The sequence below is a fragment of the Tenrec ecaudatus genome, chromosome 17 (genome assembly GCF_050624435.1).
Source record: "Tenrec ecaudatus isolate mTenEca1 chromosome 17, mTenEca1.hap1, whole genome shotgun sequence".
NCBI classification, from domain to species: domain Eukaryota; kingdom Metazoa; phylum Chordata; class Mammalia; order Afrosoricida; family Tenrecidae; genus Tenrec; species Tenrec ecaudatus.
In genome coordinates this window covers 41,062,766-41,068,299 of record NC_134546.1, presented here as the reverse complement: position 1 = coordinate 41,068,299, position 5,534 = coordinate 41,062,766, and the positions used below count along the sequence as shown (strand labels likewise).

The 5,534-nt window shown below is 44.6% G+C and overlaps 1 pseudogene; it reads right to left on the bottom strand.

The window, feature by feature from the left end:
• Window positions 1–4,218: 4,218 nt before the first annotated feature.
• LOC142430868 (small ribosomal subunit protein uS12m pseudogene) lies at window positions 4,219–4,699 on the bottom strand (annotated as a pseudogene).
• Window positions 4,700–5,534: the final 835 nt, after the last annotated feature.

Genomic DNA, 5,534 nt, shown 5'->3' with positions numbered 1-5,534 from the left:
GAAGAAATAGGCTGAGGAATTAGTCACTGAGGAATTAGTCACTGACAGTCTTATGAATAGCATCAGAAGAGAGTCAGATACAGTGCCAAAAGAGTCCCTTAGGTGGAAAGGCACGTAAAAGGTGACTGAAGAAGAGCTACCTTCTCAAAGTAGTGGTGACCATAATGCTAGTGGGGCATGATGCAAAATGTGAAGAAGCAACTTCGAACATCTATTAGTAATGGGAACTTAGAATGTATGAAGTATGGACAAGGAAAATTGGAAGTCGTCAAAAATGAAGTGGACCCCACAAAGATTGATATTCTAGGCATTAGTGAACTGAAATGACCTGGCTTTGGCCATGTGGAATCAGCCATACAGTTTCCTACACCAGGAATGACAAGTCCAAGGGGAATAATGTAGCATTCATCATCAAAAAGAACATTTCAGGATCTATCGTGAAGAACAATGTTGTTTGTGATAGGATAATAGCCCACATACAAGAAAATCTAGTCAATAAACTTTTATTCAAATTTGTGTATCAACTAATAAAAACAGTGATGAAGAAATTAAATTCTGTCAACTTTTCAGTCTGAAATTGATCGAATATACAATCAAGATGGATTGAAAATTATTGGTGATTGGATTTCAAAAATTGGAAACAAAGGGACAGGAACCGTTGTTAAAGAATATGGCCTTGGTGATAGTTGGGTATCACATGATAGAATTTTGCAAGGTCAATGACTTCTTTTTTTTAATCATTTTATTGGGAGCTCCTACAACTCTTATCACAACCCATCCATCCATCCATGGCGTCAAGCACATTTGTACATTTGTTGCCATCATCATTTTGTGAGGTTGATTTGGCGATGGAAAGAAAGAAAGAAGGCAAAGGTAGAAAACCATTTCAAGGGTTTATCTCAGAGCTCCCGGGAAAGAAGGGAGAGCAGAGAAAAGGACGGGAGCATCCTGAGCTCCCAGGTCAAGGGGGCCCCCAGTTGGGGTCCCACGAAGTCACACTGTCCAGGCGAGAGGTGAACAGTTTTATAGCCCGGGTTTTGGGGGAGGGAGTAGCTGGGGAATTTTCCACTGAAACTGCTTGTCTGCAGGTCCAGAGCTAAGCAACAGCGTTCAATGTCATCTATAATGGTTAGTCTTCTGCACCTGGGCCTGAAGGCCACCGAAGGGGAGGAGGAGGAGGAGGGGGAAGTGGGTTCTGGCCTCTTGTAGTGTCCTTGGAGTGTTTTCGCCAGCTCTATCTCCTAGCCCACCTGCCCTGCTAACTCCCACTTCTGCCTGACAATTTTCAAAACATTTTCTTTCTACTTGAGCCCTTGCTATCAGCTCCTCATTCCTTCCCCCCTTCCTTCCCCCTCCCCCCATCCCTCATGAACCCTTGATAATTTATAATTTTTTTTTCATGTCATACACTGTCCGATGTCTCCTTTCACCCATTTTTCTGTTGTCTATCCCCCAGGGAGGGGGTCATATGTAGATCCTTGAGATGAGTACCCTCTTTTCTACCCCACCTTCCCCTTCCCCTACTGGTATCTCTACTCTGATTAGACCTGAGGGGTTTATCTGTCCTAGACTCCCTGTGTTTCCAGCTCTTATCTGTACCAGTGTATATCCTCTGGTCTAGCCAGATTTGTAAGGTAAAATTGGGATCATGATAGTGGGGTGGGGGGCAGGGAGCATTAAAGAACTCGAGGAAAGTGGTATGTATCATTGGTGCTACACTGCACCTTGGCTGACTCATCTCTTCCCCTCGACCCTTCCGTTTGTTTTTTATTCCCCTCGACCCTAATGTAAGAGGATGTCCAGAGTGGGCTTTGGGCGCCCACTCTGCACTCCCCCTCATTCACAATGATATGATTTTTTTTTAACTTTATGCCTGATCCTATCAACAACTTGTGATCACACAGACTGGTGTGCTTCTTCCATGTGGGCTTTGTTGCTTCTCAGCTAGATGGCTGCTTGTTTATCTTCAAGACTTTAAGAGCCCAGATGCTCTATCTTTTGATAGCTGGCCACCATCAGCTTTCTTCACCACATTTGCTAATGCACCTGCTTTGTCATCAGTGATCATGTCAGGAAGGTGAGCATCATGGAATTCCAGGTTAATAGAACAAGATGTTCTTGCATTGAGGGAGTACTTCAGTAAAGGCCCAATGTTCATCTACGACCTTAATACTAAACCTGTAAATCTATGTACATAGGTCTATTTCCCCATGGTCATATATAAATATGTTTACATATGTACATGCCTGTATTTAGACCTCTATAAATGCCCTTTGTCGCCTAGTTCTTTCCTCTTGTTCCTTTTTCTTTCCACTTGTCCCACTCATGCTCAGCCTTCATTTGGGTTTCAGCAATTCCTCTCAGTTACATTGCCCTTGATCAAGCCCTATCAGACCTCCTATACCCTCCTTGCCATTGATTTTCGATCACTTGTTGTTCCCTTCTCCCTGGAATCAATGACTTCTTCATCAGAAATGCCTTCTTTCCAACAACACATGGATTTCTCCAGATGGAATACATAGAAATCAAATTGACAACATCTGTGGGAAGAGATGATGGAGAATCTCAATATCAGCAGCTAAATCAAGACCAGGTACTGTTGCTCATATGCAAGTTCAGGTTGAAGTTGGAAAAATTAAAACAAGTCCCCGGGAAGCAAAATATGACTGAGTATATCCCATCTGGATTTAGAGACCATCTCGCGAACAGATTTGACTTGGTGAACATTAATGACAGACGACATGCTGAGCTGTGATGGCATCAAGAACAGCATGCATGAAGCAAGCAAAAGGCCATTCAAAAGACAGGAAGAAAAGCAAAGATCAGAGAAGGTGTCAAAGGAGGCTCTGAAACTTGCTCTTGTTTGCACTTGCTAAGGCAAATGGAGGAAATGATGGAATGAAAGAGCTGAGAAGAAACTTTCAAAGGGAAGCTCAAAAAAGACAACACAGTGTCATAAAACGTGCAAACACCTAGCATTAGAAACCCGAAAAGGAAGAACGCAGTCAGTGTATGGCAAGCAGAAAGAACGGAGGGAGCTTTCTGAGCCTTGAGTTGCTATGTGTTGAAAGATTCTATTTTGTTTGCTTTTTTAAATAAATAATTTACTGGGAGCTTTACATCTCTTACCACATTCATCCATCGTGTTAGGCACATTTGTACATATGCTGCCGCCATCATTTTGAAAGCATTTTCTTTCTACTTGAATCTTTGATGTCAGCTCCTCATTTTTCTCCTTCCCTCCCCGTCTGCCCTCCCTCACGAACCCTTGATAAGTTATAGATTATTATTTTCATATCTTACATCATCCTCTGTCACCCTTTACCCACTTTTCTGTTGTCCGTTCCCCTGGGAGGGGGCTATATATCAATCCTTGTGATCGATGCCCCCTTTCTTCCCCCACCTTCCCTTTATCCACCTGGTATCTCTATTCTCATTGTTGGCCCTGAGAGGTTTATCTATCCTGGATTCCCTCTTTTATCTGTGGCAGTGTGCATATTCTGGTCTAATCTGATTTGTAAGGTAGAATTGAGGTCATGATAGCGGGGGGAAGGAAGCATTAAATACTTAGAGGAAAGTTGTGTGTTTCATCGGTGCTATACTGCACCCTGACTGGCTCGTCTCTTCCTTGTGACCCTTCTGTGAGGTAACGCCCAATTGTCTACAGATGAGTTTTGGTCTCCACTCCACACGCTCTCATCTATCCCTTCACATTGGGTATGATTTTTTTCTGGGTTTTTGATGCCTGATACCTGATCCCATCGATACCTCATGATCACACAGGCTGGTATGCTTCTTCCATGTGGGCTTTGTTGCTTCTCAGTAATGTGGCTGATTGTTTATCTTTTTTTTTTTTGAAGTAGCAACGAAAATAATTTTATGGTTGGGGTCACCACAACATGAGGCACTGTATTAAAGGGTCATGGCATTAGGAAAGTTGAAAATCACTGGTCTATACCAAGCTACCAATAAAGCTTAAGGCAGCATTCCTATCATGGTAGTGGGTGATCTGGGTTTATAATAGCCCCTCCCAGCAGGTGGCAGTACAGAATGCCCATGCCCACTACCCTTGGAGGCTCCTGGAGGTCTGGGCAGAAGCCTGGTGGCCTTTCTCACTCTTGCCCACAACCCCATGGGCTATCAGTGGTCCTGATGAGAGAGACGGAGCCTCATTATAATCCTGGCTTGGATGCTGGAGCCCAGGGTGGAAGGCTCCTGTCCAGTTGGGTCTCTGCACCGCGGTTACTTCTTCTGCACGTGGCCACAGTCATATTTACCCCGCACGACAGTGAGCTTGACACCCGGCAGGTCCTGGGTGCGGCCGCCCTGCACCAGGACGACGTGGTGCTCCTGCAGGCTGTGGCCCTCCCCGGGGATGAAGCAGACGGCCTCCTGGCCTTTGCTGAGCCGCACCCGGCAACACTTGCGGTTGGCAGAGTTGGGCTTCTTGGGCTTGCGTGTGAAGGTGAGCAGGACTACGCCCTTCAACTGTGGCCGTCCCCCTGTCGGGCCCAAGCTGCGCCGGCCGCTTCAGCGGGGGACGGGTGGGGGGGGGGGGCGGGGGGGATGGGGGGGGCCCTTGCGGTGCATCTGGTTCAGGGTGGCCATGGGGCGGGTGGCCCAGAGGCGGGGAGTCAGCGCCAGGCCGCAGCTCAGGGACCTGTGCAGACCACTCAGGAGGCCGGACCACGACATCCTGCCGCCCTACTCTACCGAGGTCCGCAGACACGCTGAATCCCGCTTGTTTATCTTTTGATAGCACCGTCAATTTTTTCACCACATTTGCTTATGCACCCATTTTGTCTTCAGTGATTGTGTTATGAAGATGAGCATCATAGAATGCCAGATTATTAGAACAGTGTTCTTGTGTTGAGGGAGTACTTGAGTAGAGGCCCAATATCCATCTGCAACCTTAATTCTTAACATGTATTGAAAGATTCTATGAAAAAACTATTGAACGATGTAGGAAGTATATCAACAATTGTTAATAGGAATGAGTAAGATATGTCAATAAAATATTATTCAAATTAAAAATATATACATTATTCAAAAAAAGTTGTTAATAAGTCTTTCTCCAATCCTAATGCCCAAATCTGCTTCATATCATCTACCTCCTTGATTATTTTCTCAGTATACAGATTGAATAAGTATGGTGAAAAGATACAACCCCAACATACACCTTTCTTGATTTCAAGCCATGCAGTATTCACTTGTTCTTTATGAATGACTGCCTCCTGATCTAAATACAGGTTCTGTATGAGCTCAATTAGTGTTCTGGAATTCTCCTTCTTGTCAAGGCTGTCCATAGCTTGTTATGATTCCCAAGGTTGAATGCCTTTGATAGTCAAAGAGGTAAACATTGTTCTGGTGTCCTCTGCTTTCATCCAAGATCCATCTGACATCAGCAATGATATCCCTTGTTCCAGGTCCCATTTTGAATTTGGCCTGAATTTCTAGCAGTTCCTTGTATGATCTTCAGCAACATTTTACTTGATATTGGTAATACTGTTATATAATTTGGGTATTCTGTTTGG